Here is a 16,824-nt window from a genome sequence, read left to right as displayed (position 1 = left end):
ATAAATCAAGTGATTGTTTTTGTCAAAAATAGCCAAATGTTCCCGAAAGGGACGGCGGAAGGCTGACTTTGCATAAACGGCCACTTTCGATCATCCTTTAGAGTTTTGATCGGTTGACCCTCATAGCCTTAAAATTTTCATCCCCGAAGTGGTGAAAGGCCGTGGTCGAAAATCGGATCTTTCTTTCTAAAATACAATCAAATCATTTTTGAGTCAAATCATTTTTGCTTAAGTCACTTTAATAAATGTGCAGGATGAGCACAATGCAAAATGAATGCTTTTCGATAATGACTAAAATCCCTGTCAAGTTGCGGCTATGGTGGAATGATCTAGGTGTTGAAGGGCAAGATGAGGTGAAGAAATATCTGAAAGGTCTCACGGGTTTATTGAAAATCCAGCCTCAGGGAGATATCATAAGAGCTTTGGTCACCTACTGGGACCCAGCGCACAATGTCTTCCACTTCTCCGATTTTGAACTCACCCCGACTCTGGAGGAAATAGCTGGGTACATCGAAAATGCTGAACTTCCATTAAGGCAAAAAATACCTGGTTGCCCCAAGAGTTGTCACGGTGCATCGATTTCTAGACTCACTAAAGATACACAGGACGGTCCATAACCCGGATTTGGCCGCAGGTTTTTGTAATCAATGCTTCATATACGACAGATATGGCCATGTAGGAGGATTCAATAATCCGTTTAACAAGCTATGCAGCAAAGGTAACCGTCAGAAATGGGATGAGCACAGACAGGTGGCTTTCATGATAACATTTTTGGGCCTTTTGGTATTTCCGAGGAAAGACGGAAACATTGATCTGAAAATATCCAGGGTCGTCAGTACTTTGCTCACTTAGAATGAAAGTACTCTCGTGCCTATGGTGGTATCTGATATATCGAGCCCTCACAGCCTGCAAATCCAGGGGGAATTTCTTCGAAGGGTATAATTTACTGCTACAAATATGGATGACTGAACATCTCTGCCATTGTTCCGAGCTTTTGAGTCACGGTTCCTCGAAGAAAACTTGCATAGAAGAGTTTTGCACGAGAACCAAGGAGGTCACTCTACCCGAAGGAGTCACGACATGGACGTCATTCTTTCAGACTCTCACTGCCAGCCAAATACAGTAGACACTGGGATGGTTGCCTGTTGATGAGGTTATGTATATGCCGGCGGCTAGAACCCACTTCCTACTGATGGGACTTAAGAGCATTCAGCCTTACACGCCCTATCAAGTTTTGAGACAACTCAGGAGATGCCAGATAGTGCCACACGAGGAAGATCTTAGTGCTCAAACAATTGAGATTAGCCCTAACGGACAATTTCCTGAAGCAAAAGTCCGCCAGATCTGGAATGAATGTCAATATTTGAAAGCGGATACTTGTGTGCAGGATCGGGCCAAAAGTGAAACGGTGCCAGGTTACCTTGCGTGGTACAGAAGAGAACTTGAAAACAAAAGGCCGGCTAAAAGACCCCACATCCTGAATTTAGCCGAGTCATCACAAAAGCAATGGGATTGGTTAGTAAAAGAAAGAGGCTATCGCGTCGAAATCAACAAATTAAAGCGACAAGTCGAAGGTCTAAAATATGAGCACAACGTGGAAGTTGCTACTGATCTGGGAGAACGAGATGCTCAGGGCCTAGATCTAGTAGATAAGGATAGCCGCTGATAACCAACAAAGGAGCCGGTTGGATGAACAATTGATAAAAGGTTTAAGGATGGAAATTGGGGAGTGCCAGAGTGAGTCAGAAAATGTTGTAAATACCATAGCAGGACTCGAAGCACACTGGGCAAGAAGGACAGAAAAGCGTAACCGGTACCTGCAGCAGTTGAAAAGGGATTACGAGCAAACCATTGCCAATTTGAAGAAAAAGGTGGTCACTCTTGAGGACAGAGCAACTGAGCAAACCCGAACCTTTGAAGCTGAAAATAGATGTTGCCACAAGCTACTAGCCCAAATGGAAGTAGAAATTCAGCAGTGGCAAAATCAATATCTCCAGGATTCTCGGATTATGACAGCCCGTAATGATCAAATAGAGCGCCTACTCATAGAAAAGAGGCTAACCAGGGATAAGATTAAGACCATTGCCCATGCCATCATCAGGAGGTGTCTACGATGTGAAAACATGACCAGCATTACCTTTCTCTCGGCAGTGATGATTTATGTCAAGCAGACCATGTATGAGCTGGAACAACTTGAAAGGGACCTCACACCCAAGACCGCGGCGAGGCCGAACGATGCCCCGTGGGCGCCAATTCTTGAAACTTTAATGTATTTATAGGTCGAGTCTGTATTTTCCATCTTAGCATCTTCTGTCTGTCTTTTCGCATCAGGGTGTATCAGTAGTTGTTGAGTTTGTATTTATTTCAAGTCTTGTTATTTTACCCTTTTTCAAAAAATGTTAGTTTGTAATAGATTGTTTCAGTAATAAAAAAATGTGTGCTTTTTTTACACTCGTTTGTTTTGAACTACGCAATGATCTGATTCACGCGGCATCATGATACGTAGGCAATCCTCATCGGATCCGGTCACATTTTAACTGCAAATAACGAAAATAACAATAAAAAAATATATATAATAAATAAAGAGAGCCTAAAGAGAAGCCGGAATGACGCATGTCTTCGATGCAAACATGTAGAAATTCACTTAACTGTATAGGTGCATCACGCCCCAACGTGAGATTACCTGTCAGTTATTTGTTTCAAACTAACCGTTTGTTTGCTGCTAAGTCCAGGTTTTTAGAAAAGGTGGTTTGGTTTGGTGAAAGTCTGGCCTCACATTCGTACTCTACGAGGTCGAAAGGAAGTGTTCAGTTGCCCGTCACTAAGTCGAGAGGGAGTATTCACACTTACTTCACGAGATCAAAGGGAAGTATAGAGATGTCTTCAGAAATTCCTTTGCCGACAATTCCTATCTCCGAGGAGAGTTCAATCTCGGCCATCCCAACTCCCGAGTCAGCGACTGCTGAGGAAAATAGAATCTTGCGGCTCCGCATGTTGGAAATGTTGGATGACTGGAACAACGGAAAAGAGCCACCGAGTGTAATCCCTGGATTCCCCGAGTTGTTCTCTAGGACAAGTGGGACTTCCAACGTCCCCATAAGTTATCCAACTACCCCATTCGGGTACCCGGCCATTTCAGCCCAATCTGCTGGATCACCCTCTGATTCTTATCCCCGGATGTCAACAACAGATGTAGCTACAGGTACATTCACGGCACCGCCCTGTCCAATCGTGGCACAACCCGCTACACACAGGCTGAATTTTGACTCGTCCGCATTCACATTTCAAGCATCATCCTTCTCACTGGAACCAACTCGGTTTACCACCAGCACTCATCCTCAACAACCTCAACACGAGTTTACTCCTGGGCGATACAAAAATCTCAAAGCTTTTGAACAAGATGAGATGGCAAAAAGAATGAGGAGCCTCGAGCAGAGTTTGAAAAATATGCAAGGTTTAAGCGGGCAGAAGAGTGTTTCCTATACTGATCTGTGCATGTTCCCTCATATGCACCTACCCGTGGGTTTCAAAACACCAAAGTTGAGAAATATAATGGGCATGACTATCCCATTGCTCACCTCAAGAAGTATTGCAACCAATTGCGGGGAGCCGGCGGCAAAGAAGAATTGTTGATGGCATACTTCGGAGAAAGCTTGGTAGGAATAGCCTCAGAATGGTATATGGACCAAGACATATCTCGATGGCATATTTGGGATGATCTCGCCAGAGATTTTGTAAGACAATTTCAGTATAATATTGACATCGCACCGGACAGAAATTCTTTGTCAAACTTGAAGAAGAAACCCTCGGAAAGCTTCAGAGAATATGCTATTAAATGGCGCGAGCAAGCATCAAGGGTAAAACCTCCCATGGATGAAATAGAAATGGTCACTACTTTCCTCCAGGCTTAAGAATCAGATTACTTCCAAAACATGATGTCAGCCATGGGAAAGCCTTTCGCAGAAGCGATTAAGATCGGGGAGATGGTGGAGAATGGTTTGAAAACAGGTAGAATTTTGAGTCAGGCAGCCATAAGGGCAACCTCCTAAGTCGTCCAAAGCGGGTTCGGAGGAATGGCAAGAGGGAAGAAAAAGGAAGAGACGTCCATGGCGGCATTAGAAGCAAGAGAATATCGTAATCCCAGGCCTCGTTTTCTAGAAATAACCCCACAACATTACTACCCCCACAAAAATGTGACCTATGCTCCTCAACCCTACATGGTCATGAATACCCAGCCTTATGTCCAGCCACCGCAACAAGCCAATCGAGGCCAAGCTCCACCACCCAGAAATCAGCCTCCTTACCGAAACCACTATAATCCACAGCCACCTCAAAATAACTTCCGCCCTCAAGAACCACCCAAAAGACGGACTTTCACACCCATTGGTGAACCGTATTCTACCTTGTTCCCAAAGCTAGTCTAGATGGGTTTCCTGCAACCAGTCCCTCAGACAAGGCACAATCTAGCATCACCTGCTTACAAAGCCGGTGTCAGGTGTGCTTATCATTCGGGAGCAGAAGGGTATGATACCAATGATTGTTGGACTTTAAGAAGGGTGGTTGAGAACTTGATAGAGCAGGGAAAGATAGTATTGAGGGACGAGGAGGTCCCAAACGTGACCAACAATCCGTTGCCCGCTCACAATAATGGGCTGTTGATTGGGATGATCTGTGAGGACAAGGAGTTTGATCCCGCCCTGAAAGTTATAATCACCATTGTCGATGCAGGGAGAAAGCCTAAAGTAGCCCCGAAGCAAGAAAAAGGGGAAAAGAATACTGGTACTATCAAGGTTGAGCTCGAAGAGAAGGTCGATACAAAGACAATGACGATGGTGCCCGCGAAGAATGAAGTTCTTTATATTCCACGAGGTCGATCAGAGAAGCCGCAGAGATTCGAAGTCAAAAGGGAAAAACCAATGTATGTATCGAAAGGGGCCTATGTGGTCCGGGGAACGATCAAACCACCTCGGCTAAATGAGCCAGTGGTTATCGGACGCGTACCACAGAAGTCAATGACAGATCCGTCCACAGTACCGTGGAATTATCAAAGAACATTGGTTACGTACAAAGGCAGAGAAGTCACGGGGGAACTTCCAGAGAATACTTTCGTTGGAAGATATTCAGACACTCAAGAGTTAAACAACGCCACACAGAAGTGCTTCCCACCCAAAAAGCCTGTAAGCGTTGAAGAAGCGGAAGTTTTCTTCCAAAAGATGAAAATGCCTGACTACGAAGTGGTGGATCAGTTATGCAAGTGCCCTGAGCAAGTGTCTATGCTATCTTTGCTAATGAGGTCGGCCGAACATCAGAAGATCTTGCTCAAAACCCTGAACGAAGCGTATATACCGGCTGAGACTTCAGTTGAACAACTGGAACGAATGACGGAAAGGTTCTTCGCAGTTAATCAGGTTTCTTTTAGCAAGCACGACTTACCTCCGGAGGGAGCGGATCACAACAAAGCTTTACATCTGACAGTCAAGTGCGAAGACTACTACGTCAAGTGGGTGATGTTGGATGGAGGTTCGGGTGTTGACATTTGTCCGCTCTCCACGCTGCAGAGAATGGAAATTGGGACCGAAAGAATTCGCCCCAATAATGTCTACGTAAGGGCTTTTGATGGCATCAAGAGGGACACCCTCGGGGAAATATACTTGGTGTTGACTATAGGATCGGTGGAGTTCGAAATAACTTTCCAGGTACTTGATATGGATACGTCTTACAATTTTCTCCTCGGAAGACCTTGGATTCATATGGCAGGGGTTGTACCTTCCACTCTCCACCAAATGGTGAAGTTTGAATATGAAGATCGGGAAATTGTGGTCCACGGAGAAGACGAACAATTTATTTATCGGGACCCATCCATCCCATATCTTGAAGCAGGGGAAGGGAGTGAGCACACGGTTTATCAGGCTTTTGAAGTTGTGCTGGCAGAGCAGTATGAAGAAGGAAGACCTTGCCCCCAACCTTTCCTGTCCAACGCCTCAATCATGGTGGCTAAAGAAATGATCCAACATGGATTCAGACCAGGGAGAGGGCTTGGACGAACGCTGCAAGGAATAACGGAACCCATCACCTTACTTTCCACTAGGAAACTCTTTGGAATAGGTTTCCAACCCACTCCGAAAGATGAGGATTGGGCGAAGCAGAGAAAAAATGAGGGTTGGAAGTTGCCTCGACCATTGCCACATTTATACGAGACTTTCGTCGGACCAAAATACATTGAAGAAGAAGACGACGAGGCTTTTACAGCCGAAGAGATCGAAGAAATATGTGAGGCAATGAGAGGAATGATTTATGAAACTCACATGGTTCAACCGGAAGAAGGTACAAGCACCGCTGAGATGCTATATGTGGGGTCAAATGCTAAGCTTCAGAATTGGGAGGCCACGCCATTCCCAACTAGGCAGGAGTCCGGGTAGACCTGTCCTGCCACCTTTCCTGCATCACGAGTTATCCCAGGATGTAACTCGGATGTTCTTCTTTAGTTTCCTGTTTTGAATTCCTAAATTATAAACCTTGTTATCTTCCCAATTCCAAGGAATAAAATCATTATTTCCTCATTTTTTCCTTTATTCTGATTTCTGCTATTTTTCCTTTATCTTTTCCTTTCAGTTATAATAATGCGGCTTTAAATAATATGACATGCTTACGGACTTCATGCCCAGATCCCAATGAGCTGTTTAATTGTGAAATAATGAACCAAGAACCGGAATATGACAAAGAAGAGGCTTTTAGGGAAATAAATCGAGAATTGGAACACTATGAGAACAAACCTAAGCCGAATTTGAATGACACTGAACCGGTTAATTTGGGAACTCCTGAAGAAATCCGAGAGACCAAAATAAGCATTCACACGGACGAGAAAACGCGAGACGCGATAATTCAACTCCTTTTTGAATTTAAAGATGTGTTTGCTTGGTCATACGATGATATGCCAGGATTAGGTGTTGATCTAGTGGTGCATAAATTGCCAATTTACCCTTATTATCCTCCAGTTCAACAGAAGCAGAGAAAGTTCAAGACTGATGTCAGTGATAAGATTAAAGAATAAATCACCAAGCAGTTGAAAACAGGAGTTATCCGGGTAGTCCAGTACACTACGTGGTTGGCGAATGTAGTTCCAGTATTGAAGAAAGATGGGAAGACTCGGGTATGTGTGGATTATCGAGATTTGAATAGGGCGAGTCCCAAAGACAATTTCCCATTGCCCAACATCCACATCCTCATTGATAATTGTGCCAAACATGAGATATAGTCTTTCGTAGATTGTTATGCTGGATATCATCAGGTGTTGATGGATGAAGAAGATGCCGAGAAAACCGCTTTCACTACACCTTGGGGTACTTACTGTTATCGGGTTATGCCATTCGGTTTGAAGAATGCCGGGGCAACTTACATGAGAGCCATGACTGCCATTTTTCATGATATGATGCATCAAGAGATAGAGGTGTATGTAGATGACGTGATAGTAAAGTCCAGGACTCAGGATGATCATGTCCAAGACTTGAGGAAATTCTTCGAGAGGCTGAGAAAGTACGACCTGAAGCTGAATTCGGCTAAATGCGCATTCAGAGTCCCATCGGGCAAGCTTTTGGGTTTCATAGTAAGCAGGAGAGGTATCGAGTTAGATACAACAAAGATAAAATCTATCCAAGATCTACCTCCTCCAAGAACGAAGAAAGACGTGATGAGTCTATTGGGCAGGTTAAACTATATCAGTCGATTCATTGCCCAGCTAACTAGCACATGTGAACCCATATTCAAGCTATTAAGGAAGGGTGAAACAATCAAATGGACGGCTGAGTGTCAAGAAGCTTTTGACAAAATCAAAGGATATCTTTCAAATCCTCCAGTTTTGGTCCCGCCAGAGCCAGAGAGACCCCTATTCTTGTATATGACAGTCTTGGAAAATTCTTTCGGTTGTGTCCTCGGGCAACATGACATAACCGGAAAGAAAGAACAGGCGATCTATTACTTAAGCAAGAAATTCACCAGCTATGAGGCCAAGTACACTTTGTTGGAAAGAACGTGTTGTGTTTTGACGTGGGTCGCTCAAAAATCGAGACATTATCTCCAAGCTCATACTACTTACCTCATAACCAGGTTGGATCTGTTGAAGTACATATTTCAGAAACCAATGCCTACTGGCAGACTAGCCAAGTGGCAAATCTTGCTTACTGAATTTGACATAGTCTATGTCACTCGCACGGCGATGAAAGCCCAGGCGTTAGTAGATCATTTGGCCGAGAACCCGGTTGATGAGGAATACCAACCATTGAGTACTTATTTTCCAGATGAAGAAATAAACACCATAGAAGTAGTCTCGGAAAACGCTCATGTTTGGAAGATGTTCTTTGACGTTGTAGGAATTGGGGCAATCTTGATCTCAACCACTGGTCAGCACTATCCTGCTACAGCCAGGCTTCGTTTCTTTTGCACGAACAATACAGCTGAATATGAAGCCTGCATCATGGGCATGCATATGGCGATCGATTAGAATGTTGAAAATTTGTTGATTATGGGGGATTCTGACCTGATTATCCGGCAAGCCCAAGGTGAATGGGAAACTCGAGATGTCAAGCTTATTCCTTACCGACAGCACGTGGAGGATCTCGGCAAGCAATTCAAATCAATAGAGTTCAGGTATATCCTGCGGTGTCACAATAAACTAGCGGATGCACTTGCCACCTTAGCTTCGATGTTACCTTACCCAGGCAACGCCCACATCGATCCCTTGGAAATCCAAATCAGGGAAAGACACGGTTACTGTAATGTAGTCGAGGTAGGATCATATACCCAGCCATGGTACTATAATATCAAGAGGTTCTTGAAGACACAAGAATACCCCGAACATGCTACTGGAGGTCAAAAGAGAACTATTAGGCGGCATGCAGGTGGTTTCTTTTTGAGCGGCGAGGTATTGTATAAAAGAACCCCGGATCTCAACTTGTTAAGATGTGTTGATGCCGAGGAGGAAGGAAGAATCATGCATGAGGTACACGCAGGAGTATGCGGGCCCCACATGAATGGGTATGTTTTAGCAAAGAAAATCCTTCGAGCGGGCTATTACTGGATAACCATGGAAAAGGATTGTTTTAGTTTCGTTCGGAAGTGTCATCAGTGTCAGGTGCACAGTGATTTAATTCATGCACCTCCCACAGAACTATATCCTATGTTGGCGTTGTAGCCTTTTGTCGCTTGGGGTATGGACGTCATTGGTCCGATTGAGTCAAAAGCTTCAAATGGGCACAGATTCATATTGGTCGCTATCGACTACTTCACAAAATGGGTCGAAGCCGTCACTCTCAAATCAGTCACTAAGAAGGCCGTGGTGGATTTTGTACATTCAAATCTTATCTGTCGCTTCGGTATTTCTACAACTATCATCACAGATAATGCGGCAAACCTGAATAGTCACTTAATGGGGGATGTATGCGAACAGTTCAAAATAACGCATAGGAACTCCACTCCTTATCGGCCCAAGGCCAATGGCACTGTTGAAGCAGCAAACAAGAACATCAAGAAGATTTTGAGGAAGACGATCCAGAGTTCCCGACAATGGCATGAACAATTACCTTTCGCCTTGCTGGGATATCGCACTACAGTACACACATCAATAGTGGCAACCCCATACTTGTTGGTTTACGGGGCCGAGGTTGTGATACCGGCAGAGGTAGAAATTTCTTCGCTCCGAACCATTGTTGAAGCAGAAATTGAAGATAGCGAGTGGGTTAAGACTCGATTGGAGCAGTTGACTTTGATTGACGAGAAACGAATGGCCGCGGTTTGTCACGGGCATTTGTACCAACAAAGAATGGTCCGTGCTTACAACAAGAAAGTACGACCCAGGAATTTTGAAGTAGGTCAACTGGTATTAAGGCGCATTTTGCCACATCACCAGGAAGCGAAAGGAAAATTTGCTCCTAATTGGAAAGGCCCATACATCATCAGGAAGATATTGCCGAGAGAAGCATTGTATCTGGGTGATATCGAAGGAAATGATCCTGAAACAGCGGTGAATGCGGATGCAGTCAAAAGGTACTATGTCTGAGTTTACTTCGGTGATGTCTTGGCGCATTTGAGATAATGAAGGTTTTATTCCCACTACCCAAACACTATCAACTCTCTCTACAAGCCTTTTTAGCCGGTTACATTTCTTTGGCTACCTTTTGAAAAAAGAAAAAAAAAGAAAAAAAAACCAACATTGATTGAGCCTGAACTACGTCTGACTTGATTCCGAAAGGATACGTAGGCAGCCTCTCTCTGGGGTTCAGTCACACCAAAAATAAAATCCAATTTACCCTGAAGTTGAAACTGGGGCCCACCAAATAGTTCCGAAGTTGTAATTTCATCCACAATTCTTTTACCAAGTACAAGTCCTTCGGATCAATTGCCAAAGACAGGGGAAACCAAGAAATATCATGATTGGAAGCTGATACATTCTAAAATTGAGAGAAATAAAATGAGAGAGTCTTGTCGGTGAAAACCTTCGGGTACCGTGAGACGACGGGAGTAGAGAAATAAAAAATGAGAGAGCTTGTTTAGTAAAAACTCGCAAAGAGTGCAGTCTGGTGACAGTGAGAAGAGAAATGAGAGAGGTCGACTAGCGAAAACCCGCAAAGGGCGCTGTCGGCTGAAAAGATGATTCTACCTCAGAAGTTCTGGCAAGGTTCCCTGGTTCGGAAACATAGATCCGTTTTGGTTCATGAGGAAATGCAAGTTCATGAAGGTCAGGCATCCAGTCCAAAAAGCATGTCATGTCAATTTAAAGTCAGCATGTTGCCTCAGGTAAGTCTTTCTTATCCCGAAAGGGACACTTCTCTTTTTAAATTCGTTTTCTCCGCTCTTTGTTTTACCTTTCCTTGAATCCCTTTCATTTTAACCCTAAAATTCCAAAATGTGCTGGAAAGAAAAGGTGGCAGGACCGGTTTCACGGAGCTCCGTTTAGTAAGAAGTGAAGAAAATACCCCGCTTCAGTGGTACGTCAGTCCAATCCTGACTGATCATGATGTTGATTGCTTTCGAAGTAAAGACACAAAAAAATCCCCAAAGAGTCTCCCCTTGTAAAAATCCCCAACGAGTCTCCCCTTGTAAAATTCCCAACGAGTCTGCCCCGGTAAAATCCCCACTGAGTCTGCCTCAGTAAAAATCCCCAAGCAGAATGGGATGAAAGAACCAAAGCCTTGCACGGGCGAATCATCACAAAATCTGGAAATGCGAGTTTGATTAGTTTAAAAAGGGGTCTCCTGTGAATCCAATCAATGGCGGAGTTTTCTCAACAGGAATGAGGCCGGGACCAAGCAATTGGAACGATCAAGGCCACCGAACCAACCACCGTTTTCAAACTGACAATTTTTCTTTGCTTGGAAAATTGAAACAGGTGCGATCCAAAGCAACCGTGCAAAAAGCAGGTGCCGCCCAAAATGAAAAGAAATGCACAAGTGCAAGAAACAGCATTGCAACAAGGAATCGACCCAAGAGGGGAGTTCCCTCCAAATTCTTTCCTGCATTTTTACTAAACACAAAAAAAAAAATATATATATATATATATATATATATATATATATATATATATATATATATATATATATATAAATGAAAGAGAAATAAGAAGAAAATTCCAAAAAAAGGGGTTAGTTTAGAATCCCCCAATATCAACCTATTTTACATTAGGGCTCCAATCCCTGAGTTGAGCGATTTTCCTGTTAGCCAGCATTAGGGCTCCAATCCCTGAGTTGAGCGATTTTCCTTTAGCCGACATTAGGGCTCCAATCCCTGAGTTGAGCAACTTTTCTTTTAGCCAACATTAGGGCTCCAATCCCTGAGTTGAGCGATTTTCCTTTAGCCGACATTAGGGCTCCAATCCCTGAGTTGAGCAACTTTTCTTTTAGCCAACATTAGGGCTCCAATCCCTGAGTTGAGCGATTTTCCTTTTAGCCGACATTAGGGCTCCAATCCCTGAGTTGAGTAGTTTTCTTTAGCCGACATTAGGGCTCCAATCCCTGAGTTGAGCGATTTTTCTTTTAGCCGACATTAGGGCTCCAATCCCTGAGTTGAGCGATTTTCCTTTTAGCCGATATTAAGGCACCAATCCCTGAGTTGAGCGATTTTTCTTTAGCCGACATTAGGGCTCCAATCCCTGAGTTGAGCAATTTCCTGTTAGCCGACATTTAGGGCTCCAATCCCTGAGTTGAGCGATTTTTCTGTTAGCCGACATTAGGGCTCCAATCCCTGAGTTGAGCAACTTTTCTTTTAGCGGACATTAGGGCTCCAATCCCTGAGTTGAGCAATTTCCTGTTAGCCGACATTAGGGCTCCAATCCCTGAGTTGAGCGATTTTCCTGTTAGCCGACATTAGGGCTCCAATCCCTGTTGAGCGTTTTTCTTTAGCCAACATTAGGGCTCCAATACCTGAGTTGAGCAAGTTTTCTTTAGCCGACATTAGGGCTCCAATCCCTGAGTTGAGCGATTTTTCTTTAGCCGACATTAGGGCTCCAATCCCTGAGTTGAGCGATTTTCCTGTTAGCCGACATTAGGGCTCCAATCCCTGAGTTGAGCAACTTTTCTTTTAGCTGACATTAGGGCTCCAATCCCTGAGTTGAGCAATTTCCTATTAGCCGACATTAGGGCTCCAATCCCTGAGTTGAGCAATTTTTCTTTAGTCGACATTAGGGCTCCAATCCCTGAGTTGAGCGATTTTTCTTTAGCCGACATTAGGGCTCCAATCCCTGAGTTGAGCGATTTTCCTGTTAGCCGACATTAGGGCTCCAATCCCTGAGTTGAGCAACTTTTCTTTTAGCAGACATTAGGGCACCAATCCCTGAGTTGAACGTTTTTCCTGTTAGCCAACATTAGGGCTTCAATCCCTGAGTTGAGCAGTTTTCCTTTAGCCGACATTAGGGCTCCAATCCCTGAGTTGAGCGTTTTTCCTTTAGCCGACATTAGGGCTCCAATCCCTGAGTTGAGCAGTTTTCCTTTAGCCGACATTAGGGCTCCAATCCCTCAGTTGAGCATTTTTCCTTTAGCCGACATTAGGGCTCCAATCCCTGAGTTGAGCAGTTTTCCTTTAGCCAACATTAGGGCTCCAATCCCTGAGTTGAGCGTTTTTCCTGTTAGCCGACATTAGGGCTCTAATCCCTGAGTTGAGTGATTTTCCTGTTAGCCGACATTAGGGCTCAATCCCTGAGTTGAGCGATTTTTCTTTGGCCGACATTAGGGCTCCAATCCCTGAGTTGAGCAATTTTCTGTTAGCCGACATTAGGGCTCCAATCCCTGAGTCGAGCGGTTTTCCTTTTTAGCCAAAATTAGGGTTCCAATCCCTGAGTTGCGCGTTTTTACCTTTTGCGACATTAGGGCTCCAATCCCTGAGTTGCGCCTTTTAGACTTGAGGTGTCCAATCTCCTCATCAATTTTGTAGATTTTCATGGCAATTAACTCACGAAATTTTTCTGGTGAAACTGGGGCAGAAAATGTCGTTCGTTTGTTTTGTTGTCTCAGCATGTCTGACCTCGAGGCGAATGGATCGAGACGACCTACGGGATGAGTCTCAATCCAGAATAAAGAAAAGAAGAAAAGAACAAAAAGAAGATGTTCCCAAATATTGGAACAAACAAAGGGCAGGTTGCTCAAAATTTGATTAAATTCCCGAGCTCCGCCAATCCCGTTTCACTCAATACTGCAGAAATAAACAAGTGCCTACAACTTACGAGCATCAAGATTCGGATCGAAGTCTACAAGCAGAATCAGCTAAGACCTAAGATCAAGTTGCAAAAGAATTATAGATAGGAATATTGTGACTAGTGGTTGGCAGGCATAAGTAGTTAGTTTAGTTTCAATTTTCTTTGGTTGTAATAAGGAGGTCGGTAAAGCAGTAGCGGCCATAGCAACAGCAGTAAAAGCAAGCATTGCAATCCCACGGTAGTCCCAGCTACCAAAAATCCCCGAACTACATTGACCTGATTCCTGTTTAGCCCAGGATATGTAGGAAACCTCTGAAGCAAAGGTTCGGTCAAATCTTTCAAAATAAATGTGCTTCACACGGAGTAGTCAAACAGACAAAAATCGCTCGTACCCGCTCACTTCATCTTTGCACGAAAACGTTTCATGTTTTCGAACAAAGAGGGGCAGCTGTGAGCACGTGATTTTTGTTTACACGACAATTACTCCAAAAGAAATCGAAAAATAAAACAAATTGTCTTGGTGTACAATTTTTAGAATTTGCGTGGCATTTTTGGTAGTTATTTGTAGTTTTTGTCTGTGATTGTTTAGTTTTATCAATTAAAAAATACAAAATATATGTCGCGTGTAAATTTGGGATCTTGTTCTACTATTAGGAATTAATTAAATCGTATTTGGTTTTTGAATGAATAAAAAGTCACAAAAAATATTATCTTTGGTAATTTTGTCATTTTTATCGTTAAAGGTTGATTTTTTGTTTAATTAATATATGATATTGTGTGTTAATTATTACTAAAAATCAATTAAAGGTCTTGTGATATAATTTTAATTTTTTTAGGATTTTTTGCAAATTCGGATTTTAATTAGAAATAGGAGAAGAAAAGAAATAAGTTTAAATTGGACAAAATCGAAATTGGGCTCGTTTTAAAACCCAAAGATCAGGCCCAAACGCATTAGTCCAATCCGTCCCCAGATACAAAAGAACGACACCATTTTGGCACCCTCCATCTGAACCGTTGGTCAAACAGATCCAACGGTCCAGTTCAGGTCTCTCATTAATCCAAACGACGCCGTTTAGGCATGACCAATCAGAGCTGTTCATCCCATCCAATCCAACGGCTCCAAACTTTCCCCAGATACCCTACCCACTGATCCCGGATTGACCCATTCCCAATATTAAACCAAACGACGTCGTCTCTTTAAGTTGAGAGATCAAGGCCGTTGATCATCAATGATCCAAAGGCCAAAATTCAACCCCCCCGTCCCGTATATAAACCTTCCCCTCTCACACCCGCGCCCTAAGCCAGACCCCCCTCCCTCATCTTCGTCTCTTTCAGAGACTGAACCCAAACACCCTTAGAACCCTAGCGCCGCCCCTCCTTTCCCTCACCATAAGCCCGGCGGCAACAATGTCGGTGACCACCATATTAACACCCCTAGTGCACCTCGACCCCCTGAACACGGATCTGCAAACCGTTGGTCTTGAATCTTCCCCCATCGTCTCGAATCTTCATTTGAAGATTCGAGCCAAACCCTAACCTATGCCAACCCCCCCCCCAAATCCATACCAGTTACTCCCCTGACCCCCCTCGTTACCAAACCAAACTTGGTTTGGTTCGAATCTAACCAGAAAACTCCAATTCCCAAATCAAACCCTAGAAATCCAGAATCTGAGGGTTTTGTCCATTAAATGAAAGGGTTGGGGTCTAATAGACCTTAATCGAAGTGTTCTCAGTTGAGAACACTTCGATTAAAGTCCGTTCAACCCCAAAAGAAGTCCGAGTCAGAATCCAAGACGGGTTCGTCTGATTTTCAATTTCTTAAGGTATTTTTTCTTTTCCTTGTCAGTTCTATGTTGTTTTCTGTTGATGTTTTGTTTATGTGTTTAAATGTCAGTTGATTTATTTTCATTTTTGTGTCGACTATTCTGTCCACCTTGCCCGGACCTTTTATTTGGTCGAATTTTTCTCTATTCATTGACGAGTGTAAGCGTTTAACTATATAATCGATTGAAATAAGTTTTGATCAATTAATTAGTGTCCAGGGCAACTCTTTATTTTGACAGTACAACTTGAATCACCTATTTAATACTGTTGGATCCTGATCATTGGTTCTGATTTTATGTGTTGTAATTTGCGTAGTCGATTCGATATATGTCGTCGATTAGTTTCAGTTTGGAATGGTAGTAATCTGACTCATCCTGTTTAATTCTTACTAAGGCATTGTTGAACCAGCTGAGAATTGATCACAATTGTTTGTAGTCTGTTAGTTAAATCAGAAATCATCTAAGGATTGGTTATAGCTGCAATTCTTAATTAAGATCTCATAGTTAGGAAAGTGGGCTGCCAGTCGAGTATGGGTTGAACCATTAGAGTAATCTATAGTGCAAATACACCCTGGCTGACATCTTTACAGATGAGAAGTCAGATGTAAGATGAGTTTAATAATAAAAGGCTGAAAATGCACATGAGAATAGTAGTGAAACCTGCTGTACAGTAGGATATCCACTGCATTTTTGAATTTCAGCAGATTAAAGTAGAAGAAAACCCCATGCCTAGACAAGCCTAAGTGGAAATGACAGCCTTTAGGGTTTATTTTAAGCCATGGTAGCCTGAGGGGGGTTCTTCTTTTCTTCAAAGGGGGGAAAAGATCAAGAGGAACTGTAGGGAAAACAGTAGAGAGTTTTGACATAACATTTTGAGAGATCAGGGTCAGAACCAAAAAAGAGGGAGGAAGGAGAGATATAGGCATACAACCAAGAGTTTAAAAATCAGGGAGGAGAAGAACTAGTTTTTAAGACAACCAAGAGGTTAAAACAAAAGAGAGGAAGGGAGGGAGAATCAGGAAAACAAGAGGGGGAGAACTGGAAAAGAAACCATAAAACAGACAAAGAGAGTTTAAAACCAGAAAAAGAGAGAATTTTCCAGGATCTTAGTGTTTTAAAGCTAGGTTCCACAACAAAGAACTTCAGTTTGTTTTTCTGCTCGAAAGTTCAAAATCAGAAACTACTGTTTTATTGCTTCTGCCTGCAAACTTTTTGTGCTACTGAGGATTCATCTGGCAGCCTGTTTGTCTATTGATTTTCAAGCACTACTCTTCAAGCTACTGGTTTCTTCTTTTGGTTTTAATCGGCCCCTGAGATTTCTGC

This window comes from Nicotiana sylvestris, chromosome 4 (assembly GCF_000393655.2).
Source record: "Nicotiana sylvestris chromosome 4, ASM39365v2, whole genome shotgun sequence".
NCBI lineage: Eukaryota > Viridiplantae > Streptophyta > Magnoliopsida > Solanales > Solanaceae > Nicotiana > Nicotiana sylvestris.
Note: the sequence above shows the minus strand (reverse complement) of the source record.